Source organism: Rhineura floridana, chromosome 9 (genome assembly GCF_030035675.1).
Source record: "Rhineura floridana isolate rRhiFlo1 chromosome 9, rRhiFlo1.hap2, whole genome shotgun sequence".
Taxonomy (NCBI): Eukaryota; Metazoa; Chordata; class Lepidosauria; order Squamata; family Rhineuridae; genus Rhineura; species Rhineura floridana.
This window is the reverse complement of record NC_084488.1, coordinates 119,877,016-119,890,258: the sequence shown is the minus strand read 5'-3', so window position 1 is coordinate 119,890,258 and position 13,243 is coordinate 119,877,016. Positions and strand designations below refer to the sequence as shown.

At 41.5% G+C, this 13,243-nt stretch overlaps 1 protein-coding gene across 3 annotated transcripts in view; it reads right to left on the bottom strand.

Moving 5' to 3' along the window:
- Nucleotides 1–13,243, bottom strand: part of PTPRA (protein tyrosine phosphatase receptor type A) — a 206,811-nt gene that overhangs the window by 192,403 nt on the left and 1,165 nt on the right. The gene's annotated exons all lie outside the window — the stretch shown is intronic.

The window sequence follows — 13,243 nt, the reverse complement described above, 5'->3', positions numbered from 1 at the left end:
TTACTCCTCTTCCTCAGATATGAGCACCTCATTTCCATTTTCCTCCCATTCCTGTAGATGCAAACCTGTTATGATCCATCAGAGAACAAACTGAGGATGTATTGTTAAAGATGAACATTTTACAGAGCACATTTCACAACTTCCCTCCTCCCTTTCCAATATAAAAAGAGGCATGGCCTCCTAATTTTAAACAGAATAGCTAAGCCAGAAGATTTTTCCCTTTTTTCCAATTTGTCTGTGTAACATTGCCTCTGACAACATAACAAAAAATTCAGTCAGCACATTAGCAGCTCACCTGTCCATACACATGTATGTATGTATGTATGTATGTATGTATGTATGTATGTATGTATGTATTTATTTATTTATTTATTTATTTGATTTATATCCTGCCCTTCCTCCCAGTAGGGAGACATGTGTAGATTAGTCATTTCATTACTTATTTATTTTATTTTATTTATTATTTGATTTATATCCCGCCCTTCCTCCAAGCAGAAGCCCAGGACGACAAACAAAAGCACTAAAAACACTTTAAAACATCATAAAAACAGACTTTAAAATGCATTAAAACAAATCGTCTTTAAAAAAAAATTTTAAAAGCTTTGAAGACATCTTTTAAAAAAGGTTAAAAACATATTTTTTTAAAAAAAAGGTTTAAAAATATATTAAAAAACAATTCCAACACAGACACAGACTGGGATAAGGTCTCAACCTACAAGGCATGTTGAAAGAGGAAGGTCTTCAATAGGCACCGAAAAGACAACAGAGATGGCGCCTGCCTAATATTTAAGGGGAGGAAATTCCACAGGGTGGGTGCCGCCACACTAAAATCCGTTTCCTATGTTGTGCAGAACAGACCTCCTCATAAGACGGTATCTGCAGGAAGCCCTCACCTGCACAGCACAGTGATCCACTGGGTATATAAGGGATAAGACGGTCTTTCAGGTATCCTGTTCCCAAGCTGTGTAGGGCTTTGTACACCAAAAATAGAACCTTGAACTTGGTAGCAAAAGGGCAGCCACTGCAATTCTTTCAGCAGCGGGGGGACATGATGGTAATACCCTGCCCCAGTCAGCAGTCTCGCCACCGCATTTTCCACCAACTGCAGCTTCTGGACCAACCTCAAGGGCAGCCCCACATACAGCACATTACAATAATCCAATCTGGAGATTACCAGTGCATGGACAACAGTGGTCAGGCTATCCCAGTTCAGAAACTGCTGCAGCTGTCTTACCAGCCAAAGCTGGTAAAAGGCACTCCTAGCCACTGAGATCATCTGGGCCTCTAGCGACAAAGATGGATCCAGGAGCACCCCCAGACTACAGACCTGCTCTTTCAGTGGGAGTACAATCCCATTCAAAGCTGGAAACTAACCAATCATCTGAACTTGGAAACCACCAACCCACAGCACCTCCATCTTGTTAGGATTCAGACTCAGTTTATTGGCCCTCATCCAGCCCACCACTGAGTCCAAGCAGCAGTCCATGCATGGCCTCTCCCGATTCAGATGTTACAGAGAAATAGGGCTGGGTATCATAAACATACTGCTGACACCTCACCCCAAATCTTCTGATGACCACTCCCAAGGGCTTCATATAGATATTAAACAGCATAGGGGACAAGATGGTACCCTGCAGCACCCACAGCACAACTGCCAGGGGGCCGAAAGACTATCACCCAATGCTATTCTCTGAAAATGACCTTGGAGATAGGATCGGAACCACTGTAAAACAGTGCCTCCGATATCCATCTCACCAACTCAGCCCAGAAGGACACTATGGTCAATGGTATCAAAAGCCGTTGAGAGATCAAGTAAGAGTAACAGGGTCACACTCTCCCTGTCCTTCTCCTGATAAAGTCATATATCAGGGTGACCAAGGCTGATTCAGTCTCATAACCAGGCCTGAACCCAGACTGGAATAGGTCAAGATAAACAGTTTCATCCAAGAGTACATGCAACTGCTGCACCACAACCCTCTCAATCACCTTCCCTAAGAAGGGGGTATTTGCAACAGGTTGGCAATTGTTGCAGACCAATGGGTCCAGGGTGGGCTTTTTCAGCAGTAGTTGGATCACCACCTCTTTCAAGGTGGCTGGAACCACTCTCTCTCAAAATGATGTGCTGACCACACTCTGGATCCACTCCCCCACAGCAAGCTTTAATAAGCCAAGAAGGGCAAGCGTTGAGAGGACACGTGACTGGCTGCCTCATCGCAAGCACCTTGTCTACATCATCAGGCCTCATCTACTGAAACCATTCCCAAGAAGTTGCAGCAGACGTTGCACTGGACACCTCATTGGGAACTACAGTAGATGTGGATGGGGCATCAAGACTGCTACGGAGGCGAGCAACTTTACCCTCAAAGTGCCTTGCAAACAATTCACAGTGGGTAAAGGGTCTAAAACTCCATTTCCTGGAGTTGATGTCAACAGACCCTTGACAATATGGAATTGCTCCACTGTGTCATGTCATGTGTGGCAAATCAGCAAAATAAGTCAATGTACAACAGCTTCATTATTTGCTAGTAGTTAGCAGGCAAGTGACATAGGCAAGCCTGCAATAACCTGTAATTGATGCTGGATTCCGAAGTAGTTGGTTGGTTGAGTTTATACATATGCTGCCTGTTCACAGTGAGCTGTGCCTTACGCTAACTAAATTGGCCTATGCCTCTGACCACATGCCACAAAATTCCTTCTGCCTGGACTTTACAGGTACAATTGGCAATGTGAATAAATAAACCTCTCTGCCATTCATCCTAGCAATCCACCATACAGTGAGAACATGCTGCAATTCAAAGGGTAGTTTACTTCAGCAATAGGTGTCAACTGCTTCACAGTAATGCCATGCCCAAGACATACACACACACGCACACAGAGGAAAACCTTATTTTTTGTAAGAGTCAGCAGCTTCAGTTCTCCTAACAGTTCAGCTGCCCCAGAGGCAGCCAAAGTGGTGCCCTCCAGATGTTGCTGGACTACAACTCCCATCCCCCCTGCTGGATCGTCATCTTGTAGTGGTGAGTGGGCTTGTGTGTTCCAATGAACCCTGTGAGCGATGCTGTCGGGAGTCATGTGCTCCCAGCAAGGTCACCCATGGCAGTAAGGTCAAGGGAGAGGAACCAGACAAAGAACGATCCAAGAATGTCCTCAACGGCAGAACAGGCGGAGGATAACAATGTGTATATTACAACGGCTGTGAAGGCGGATTAAGGCTGCAGCAGATAAAAGACTTGTTCTGGAAAACGTCGTGGTACCCATGCCATTGGATCAAAGTCTTTTTCTGTCAAGATTGTGTGTTGATCATCATGCGCCGATCTCCCCACATAAAACAAATTAACGCACAGGCGTCTTCCAACTAAATTATCTTTGAAGACAATCTTACTCGCCCATGAGTGATCGCCAACCACAACTCCCATCATTTCTTTTTTTTTTTTCAATAATTTTTATTCAGATTTTCATAAAACATACAAGACGAAATCATAAAACATTCAAAGACAAAAAACAAAATCAAAAATAGTTAAACAAAAAAAAAAAAAAAGAAAAAAAAAAGAAAAATAAAAAATAAAGAGTAAAATATTGACTTCCCATTTGTCAAAGATCAAATCAGTTATAAGTCTATAATATATAACAATCCTGTCTCTTAAGTCATATTATAAAATCACTTTCCTCCAGTAGTTATCTTACTTAATCATCAAATCTCATAAACATTACTTTATTCTTTCCACAAAAAGTCAAAGAGAGGTTTCAATTCTTTAAGAAATATATCTATCAATTTTTTTTTCCAGATAAGCATATCGATTAATCCATCTCATTACTAATTATGATAATCTTATTGTCATAACCATAGTCAAAATAAACATTTCAATTAATCCATCACATCAGAATCTGTTAGGTTCAGTAATTTCAGTAGCCATTGTTCTATTATCCCTATTAGTTCCATTTTCCATCTTCCATCTTCAGTAGTCTTGTTAAGTCCAGTAATTTCAGTATCCAATCTTCCATTATCAGTATTCCATAATAATCTTGCTGTCAAAGCCATAGTCATATAGTAAGAGTCTGATGGGAATTACCTCTATCCCAAATATTTTCTTGCCATCCATTCTGAATAGGTTGCTGAAATACTGCTGTAAAATCATATCTCTGTTCTTTTTTTCAAAATACACTGGGTCATCTCTTGAAAGTTTTTCCATTGTCACATGGCTGCAGTTAATTCCATAGATTTTCTCTATATTGGGCTCCATCACATCAATCCAGTCCAGAAGATTATCCATGCCATTGATAACTTTATCTCTAGAATCTTCATTAATTTCTTCAGAGATAACATTGAGTTCCAAACAATAGATTTTATTTCTAAAGTCCATAGACTCCAAATCTTGTTCCTGTTCCACGTTTGTTCCAATCTCCGGGATCTCCTCTCTCACAGGGACCCCTGTTCCAGTCTCCAGGGTCTCCTCTCTCACAGGGACCCCTGTTCCAGTCTCCAGGGTCTCCTCTCTCACAAGGACCCCTATGTCTTTAATCTCCTGTGTCTCCAAACAATAGATTTTGTTTCTAAAGTCCATAGACTCCAAATCTTTTTCCTGTTCCACGTTTGTTCCAATCTCCGGGGTCTCCTCTCTCACAGGGACCCCTTCCAGGGTCACCTCTCTCACAGGGACCCCTATATCTTTAATCTCCTGCTTCATTTTACTCAATTCAATTTTCAGCTCCTTACAACCCTGTCGCAGGTTTTGTTTCGTTATCTCAATCTCATCCATTATTTTCTGAAACATAGTTATTTCCAGATTCTCAGCCACTTTCTTAATTGCCATTTTAAAAGAAAAATATAGGAAAACCACTTCTTATTTCAGCAACAATTGGGTTAATACTCCAAACTTGGTGACATCACAATATAAACAGAGCAGACAGCCTTATCTCTCCATGCTTAAGTAAACAAAATGCAGTTCCCAGGATCGAAACAATTAATGGCGGTCGTCAGGAAACAGATTCGTCAAAATAAAATAGACCAAAAAGAGAGTAGTCTCAGACAATATAATATTCTTCAAAATAAAAATCTGGAATAGAAATCCCTCTTCTGTGTATATCTTTAGAATGCAAATCCAGGACAGCTTTTTGCAACAAAAACAGAGATAAGCTATTAATTAGTGAGTAGCAGAGAGAAGTTATGGCTCCCCAGTGAGATGTCAAAAACCGATCAATCTGGCAAATCTCTTTTAAACAGCAACAATTTAAGTCAAGTAAAAGAAAAATATAGAAAGAAGGGTGCTTGCCTGTTAGTGCGTTCTCTCTTAGAAGATAAGATGAACGTTCGCTTTATCAGATAGAGCTTGTTGTTGAAAATCCGTCCCACCTTCGTCGGCTGGACCTCGTCCCATAAATTAATGAGATCTGGTCGTCCCAACAAAAATAGGCTTTGAGGTTAATCTCTTCGTTTCTCCCTACCCGGGAGAAGTTTAATCAGTCAAAAAAAAAAAAATCTGACTGATATATCTGAATAAGCTTCTTTTGAGGCAGGAGCCCGTCTCAAAAGCAGGCACAGGCTAAGTCACCCTTCCCGGAAGTCCCACAACTCCCATCATTTCTGACCACTGGTCAAGCTGGCTGGGGCTGATGTGAGTTTGGAATCCAACATCTGGAGGGCATCACTGACTACCCCATCCCCGATCTCCAAGTGGAGCATCCAACAGATAACACCCATTTCTTGAGTGATGTGAAGCAGAAAGTGTGAACCACCCTCCTTTTGTCATTCAACCAATAGGATGACAGCATGAAGATAAATACCTTGGGTATTTTCATCTATATGAACCCCAGTATTCCTCCCAACCCTGCAGCTATAGAGGTGGGTGAAATTAGCCTTGGCAGTTGTGCAACAATCCCCAATTCTTGCCCATTGTTAAGGTTGGGAGGAAAGCTGGGGGTTGCTTGGCTGCTACACTGTTAAGCTACATAGGGTCAAACCAGCAAGTGCCCCTCCAAGGCTTTTTTGCTACAGAGCAAGAAAGGGTGCTGGGGTGGCATCCTCAGCCACACAGCAGCCAAACTAGCAAGGGAACAAGAGTCCTCCTAGCAACCTATTTTTTGGCTTGTCTGCCAAGGCCAGTCAAAATGTTGAAGACATTTCTGAAGCAAGACAGAAAAAGGTTCTGCAGGCAGGGGAAGGAGTTTTGGAAAAAAGAAGGTTTGGGGAAAGTTGAGATATGCAATACTTTTAAGCTCAAGCATACTTTATTATTCTACAGCCACAAGAGTGGCTGCATACTACAGCCAGTATAGATTTTTTGCATTCTGCAATGTTAAATTGAAAACACCCCCCATGCCATTCTGATCCTTCCCATAAGCTCAATTCAAAACAAAACCTTACCAAACTTATAGTACTGAACTCAGCAACATTTGTTTAACAACTCTCTAAATTTTCATGGTGATACACAAAACATGCAGAGAGAATCGAGAGTTCAAAGTGTAAAAGGACAGGGGGGGAACCAGACCCCTGTTGGACTTTTTGCTGTCAGTGTTCTCATAATTTGCTGAAATTAAAAATTAGCAATATTCATAGAATACCTGTAATCCTATTAACCTTGCCCCATACTCTGATTTTCATCTTCTGCAGTTTAAAAGTTAAAAAAATGCCTGGATGATTTTTAATTAATTTAAGAAATTTAGCATTTGTAGCCAATATTGCCATTCAGTTACATTAGGTGTGGGAGCTTTGGTCCTCCAGATATTGCTGAACTGCAACTCCCATCATCCCTTGCCATGCTTGCTAGGACTGATGGGAGTTGTAGTTCTGCAACATCTGAAGGGCCAGAGGTTTCCCACACCTGTGTTACATGATAGGAATGCTTGTCTTTTGCAGTTCCTCTGAAATTAAGAGTTTCTTACAATAATGAGTGATAGTCCTGAAACTTACATAACTGTTTCTAAAAGCTGAGAATAAAACTTGGTTCTCTATAATATCACTCTCATTTTCTACCTGTTTGCTTTATTCTCTCAACTAGCAAAAACTAACATATAAAGCCCTTAGGGTGCAGCAGCGTGCAACTCCGACTCATGTAATTATATTTGTAATTGTTTTGTAATTATTGTTTGAATAAACTAAGGTGTGTGTACACATCTAAATTTCATAAATAAACTAATTGGCATAATTTTGGGGCTAAGCTAGCAGATGAAATATATCCTGTTACAGGGTATTCTTAATCCTGTATTCTCGAACAGTAAGTCCCTCTGAATTCGTTAGGACTTATCCTCAAGGAGTCTAGCTAGTGTGTTGAAATTCACTAACAGGCAAAAAAAACACCCTTGCAGATTAAGAACATACCTATAGCCAACAGATATTTCTATCAAACATGAAAAAGCAGGGAAATTGGGCAGCTATAGTTAATGCGCCAGGGGAGCAGGGGACCTGACCTCGTCTCCGAGATATTGTACTGCCCTACAAATTTGTCAAAATGCAAACACAATTTGGGTTGGTCTTTCACAGTCCAATTCTTTAGCAGGGAATAGGAGAAGGAAGGAGCAAGGGTGGGGAGAGGGGAGTGGGAGGAGGGGATTGGAAGGGGAGGGGGAGAGGTGAAGGAAGAGGGAGGGAAGGGACAAAAAGGTGATGGGATGTCAGGTTTGATCATTTGCATGCTTTTTGAGTTCAGTGGGATTTACCTCTGTGCAATCATGCTTAGGATAGGTGAAACTGACCTGGGGGAGGGGCAGGGGGAGGAGGAGGCCAGGGACGTAGGAAGGGAGAGGGGAAGAGGTTGGGTGGGTGGGCACTGGGCAGAGGGGAAGCCCCTTTTCTTTAATTAGAGTAAAAAAAAAACCTAATACGGCTGGGCGGGTGCAGGGAAAGGAGATGTTGCACCTTCTCCCCCCCCCATCCAAGAGCAGGGGTCAGTTCTGTGAAATGCTGTTTCACGTGGCTTTCCTTCAGGGAAGCTGCTTGCAAAGCAGTACCTGCACTCGGCAGGACCTACGCCTTCACTCTGTTGAGAAGAGGCATTGATCCTGAAGGGTGCTCAGGCAGGAAAGACAGCTGCAGAGTTGGGCCTACATTTTTGGTCTTGGCTTTTTTGCGGGTTTTCCGCCTGATGGCTGCCTCTTCTTCCTGCCCAATGCCCTGCCCCCTGACAGCACTGGATCACTCTGGGCCATCCAATCTGACCTGTAGAAATCCACGGCTGTCTCAGCCTGACTTGGCCGAGGCCCAAAAACCTCCAAATAGGCCCGATTTGGGTCAGGACTCAGCTGAATCTGGTGCCTTACGCTGTACTGTACCTTACCACCATGTTGCAGGAGCAGCGTGTTTGACTCCTAGCTTGGTCCCAGGAGCGCTGTTTTTTTAGGAACTCAAGCATACATAGCAGCAATGCTATCACCACCAACATTACTATATTTCCACACTGAACTTAAAGCCTTGCAACAGTATAACAAGGCAACTCATAACAATATTTTAACACACTGCAATTCACTCCCAATTCTGTGAAAGTCATTCATCTAGATAGTTCTAGATTGAATGGCAGTGGCTCTCCAGGGTTTCAGTCAGGACGCTTTCCCAGTCCTGTCTATTTATTTAGGACATTTGTATGCTACCCCATAACATAAAGTTATCCGGGTAGCTTACAATAAATACAATACAAAGTAAAAGATAAATCCATTAAAACTAACAGGGGTGGGAGGGGGACTACATAAACAGAGGAACTGAACTTCAGGTCTTTTGCATGCAACCCATGTGCTCATAGGCTACAGCTTTTCCCCTATCCTAAAACATATAGATGAAAGCCAAGAGAAATGGTAAAAGTCAACAGGGAAAACAGGACCAGGGAGGGTGGAGGACGGAAGAGAGAACTAAGATTATTCTCTCTAAATCAGGGGTGAGAAACCTCAGCCCCAGGTGCCAAATGCAGCCCTCCTAGCCTCTCTTTGGCCCTGGTAATTCTCCCCAGGTCATACCCCTCAAAGGCCTTGTTTCACACCTGGAGTATTTCTGCCTGACTGGCAAGTGTCCTGGTACTCTGATTTTGCCCCTTCATTGCCTGGATGAAGAACAGAGAGATAAGTATAGAAACTAGCCTACTGTACAGAGGTAAAATTTATATTAATTGCTCCACCCACTTTTGGCCAGAAGGGAATGTGGCCCTCGGGCAGAAAAAGGTTACCCACTCATTAAAATAAAAGGCATTAGGCAGTCAGACATCACGAAGGAGTCCAGCCTTTCTTTGACGTACCTAAATCAAAATGCTAGAATGCTAGAAAATGACCTAGAATGCAAAAAGACAATACCTCTAATTAAAAAGAGAAAAAGACCTCAATGGATGACAGAAGAAACTCTTAAAATGGTTCAAGAGAGAAGAAAAGCAAAAGCAAAAGGAGACGGAAACATGGTCAGAACCCTAAATGCAATAATACAGCGACTAGTACGTAATACAGTGACTAGTACGTAGGGACAAAGAAAAATATTACAATAGTTATTGTACAGAAATAGAAGAGGACAACAAAAAAGGTAGAACAAGAGCCCTATTCCAAAAGATTAGAGAAATGAAAAGGAAATAATCAACATGGGAACACACTGACTGACTGAGATGAAATAAAAGGAAGATGGAAGCAAAACACTAAAGAACTCTATAAAAGAGATGCAAGGATGACAGATTCATTCACAGAGGAACCGTATGATGAAGAACCAGAAATTCTAGAATGCGAGGTGACAGCTGCTCTTAAAATACTTGGAAGAAACAAATCACCAGGAACACACGGCATACTAGTAGAGTTGCTACAAGCTACTGAGACTGAATCTGTCCAAATTTTTACAAAGAAATTGTCAACAAATATGGAAAAGAAAACAATGGCCCACAAACTGGAAGCGTTCAATATATATTTCAATTCCAAAGAAAGGGGATCCCAGAGAATGCAGTAATTATCGCACTATTGCCTTAATATCCCATGCAAGTAATGCTCAAGATTCTACAACAAAGGCTCTTACCATATATGGAACGAGAAATGCCAGATGTCCAAGCTGGATTTAGAAAAGGAAGAGGTACCAGAGATCATATAGCAAACATACGTTGGATAATGGAACGGAGCAAGGAATTTCAGAAATCACCCTGTGCTTTACAGATTACAGCAAAGCCTTTGACTGTGTAGATCATGAAAAACTATACAATGCTTTAAAAGAAATGGGGGTGCCACAACATCTGATTGTCCTGATGCACAACCTATACTCTGGACAAGAGGCTAATGTAAGGACAAAATATAGAGAAACTGATTGGTTCCCAATCAGAAAGGGTCTGAGACAGGGGTGTATTTTATCATCTTATTTATTTAATCTGTATGCAGAACATATCATATGGAAAGCGGGATTGGACCAAGATGAAGGAGGTGTGAAAATCAGAGGGAGAAACATCAATAATTTAAGATACTACTAGCAGAAACCAGGAATGATTTGAAACGAATGCTAATGAAAGTTAAAGAGGAAAGCACAAAAGCAGAACTACAGCTGAACGTCAAAAAGACTAAAGTAATAACAGAAGATTTATGTAACTTTAAAGTTGACAATGAGGACACTGAACTTGTCAAGGATTATCAATACCTTGGCACAGTTATTAACCAAAATGGAGACAATAGTCAAGAAATCAGAAGAAGGCTAGGACTGGGGAGGGCAGCTGTGAGAGAACTAGAAAAGGTCCTCCAATGCAAAGATGTATCACTGAACACTAAAGTCAGGATCATTCAGACCATGGTATGCCCGATCTCTATGTATGTTTGTGAAAGTTGGACAATGAAAAAGGCGGAGAAGAGAAAAATCAACTCATTTCAAATGCAGTATTGGAGGAGACCTTTGCACATACCATGGAAAAAGACAAATAATTGGGTGTTAGAACAAATTTAACCAGAACGATCACTAGAAGATAAAATGATGAAACTGAGGTTATCATACTTTGGACACATAATGAGAAGACATGCTGGGAAAAACAGAAGGGAGTAGAAAAAGAGGAAGGCCGAACAAGAGATGGATTGATTCCATAAAGGAAGCCACAGACCTGAACTTACATGATCTGAACAGGGTGGTTTGTAACATATGCTATTGGAGGTCACTGATTCATAGGGTCACCTTAAGTCAAAATCGACTTGAAGACACATGACAACAACAAGATCAAAAACTATGGAGATAGCATGGCAGCTGTTTACCAAGGATGGGACACAGTCCAAGGAACACCACCTATGTATTTAAAAAGATCTTTGTGAAGGTAATTTTCTGATGTCAGAAGACTTACTCTAGGCAATGGGTTATTCCACACCTTTCCCAAACTTTATGGGGAACAGACATAACTATCACTATAAAGAAGCGTGCCAAAGCACATAATCAAGGTCCTCGTTATATTAAAGTCATGTGTCAAAAAGCTAAATACAGTAAGAGTGTGATCTTTTTACACATGGCACTAGATGCTGTAAAGATGTACTGACAGAAAGAGTGGGTCTACCTAAAGAATAGATACGACAAGAGCTGAATTATGTCTATTCAGTTCAGAATGTCTTCCTTCTTCAGGTGGGACTCTGCACATTCTACAGCTGTGATATATTTGGGTAGCTGTTTGACTGGAGGCACCACAAGATGCCCATTGCCTATGAGGTTCAGGGGGGGGCACCTGCTCATGAGGAGGGGCCATAGCTCAGTAGTAGAGCACATACCTTGCATGCAGAAGGTTTCATCTTTGATCCCTGGAATCTCCAGTAAAATGATCTTGTGGGATCACTTGTCTCTGACCTGAGACCCTGGACTAAACAATACTAGGCTGGACAGACAAACAGCCAGATGTGGAATAATCCTATGTTCCTATGATAGGGACAATAAAAGAGCTGTCAATTTATGGAGCTGAGGATGCATGTTCTGAGGTACTTCATTAAGCATAGCATAAGAAGAAAAGATCTTGTCTAATAATGACCTCAGAAAGGGGTACAACAGCACACAGTAATGTATCAAATTTGTATCCTGCCCTTCTTCCCAAAGGAGCCCAAAGTGTCAGGGAGACATTTTGTTAGGGGTACTTTCTAAATGCAGACTCCTTCTCCCCTTAGCATAAAAATGAGAAGTTCTATGCCAATACATCATCCACAGCATATTATTGGGGGGCAGAAAGGAAAGATGACATTGTAGAATAGGGATAACCACATGTCTGCATTAAAAATTCTCCATCATTAAATTCAGCCCTTGAATAGAAATTAATATGCACCTTTTGATTTAAGCAATGAGGAAGAATAACTGTTGAAGCAAGTAATGTGAATAGTAAAAGAAAGATATTTCTTGTGTATGGTCCACAGCCATTCTGAAGTCTTCAGAGTTCAATACTGTGCATGAAACTGATTAATAAGTTAAATATAATTTCTCATTTAAGCAGTTTTGTTATACATTGAAAAAACAAAAAGCAAAGGAGAACGAGAGAAGCAGACACTGCCCACAACCCCTACAATCCTTCTGAACTAGCACCTTTGCAGGCGAGCCACTTAGGAGGTCAAAGTCCCAAATCCTATCCTCCAAAATGCCCTGCTGTCAAATCCTGTTCTACAGATTCAATTTCTCCTCCACACTCTCCTTCTTGCTTGGCAGTTCCTGTCTAGACAGTGTGAACTAAGCAGTATACAAATGATGTTAATAAATAAATATAATAAATTGGCAACTGGGGTGGAGGACTGGAGGACCCTCTTTTTAAACCTGCAATCCTGTGCACACTTTCCTGGATATTAGGCACCAATGGATCCAGTGGGCCTTCCTCCAAAGTAAACCAATTCCAAGCCCCATTCTCAAATTGGGGAGAGGTGAAGGAAATAAACTTACAAGCGTGTCATTTTATATTAGACAGATGCCTAGATAAAAAAGAACCAGCCACCCCCAAAAAAACTTAAGCCTGGGAGAGCATATGAAAGCTACAACCACAGATATACTTTCCTGGGAGCAAGGATCATTGAGCCCAGTGGGCCTTTCTACCAAGGAAAAGCCACATTCCCAAATAAAGTCTGAAAGAGGAGAAGGAGCACAGGCATCCACAGGATTTTTTTTTTGGGGGGGGGGAGAAGGAAAAAACAGAAAGGGGGAAGCAGGCTAGTTTCTCTCTCTCTCACACACACACACAAAGAAAAGTATAATTGCCTCTTATCTCAGGTTCTACAAATGCCAGAAGCTTATGGTTGCATCCTATGTTGTTGTTATATGTCTTCAAGTTGATTACGACTTACTGCGACCCTGTGAATCAGTGACCTCCAA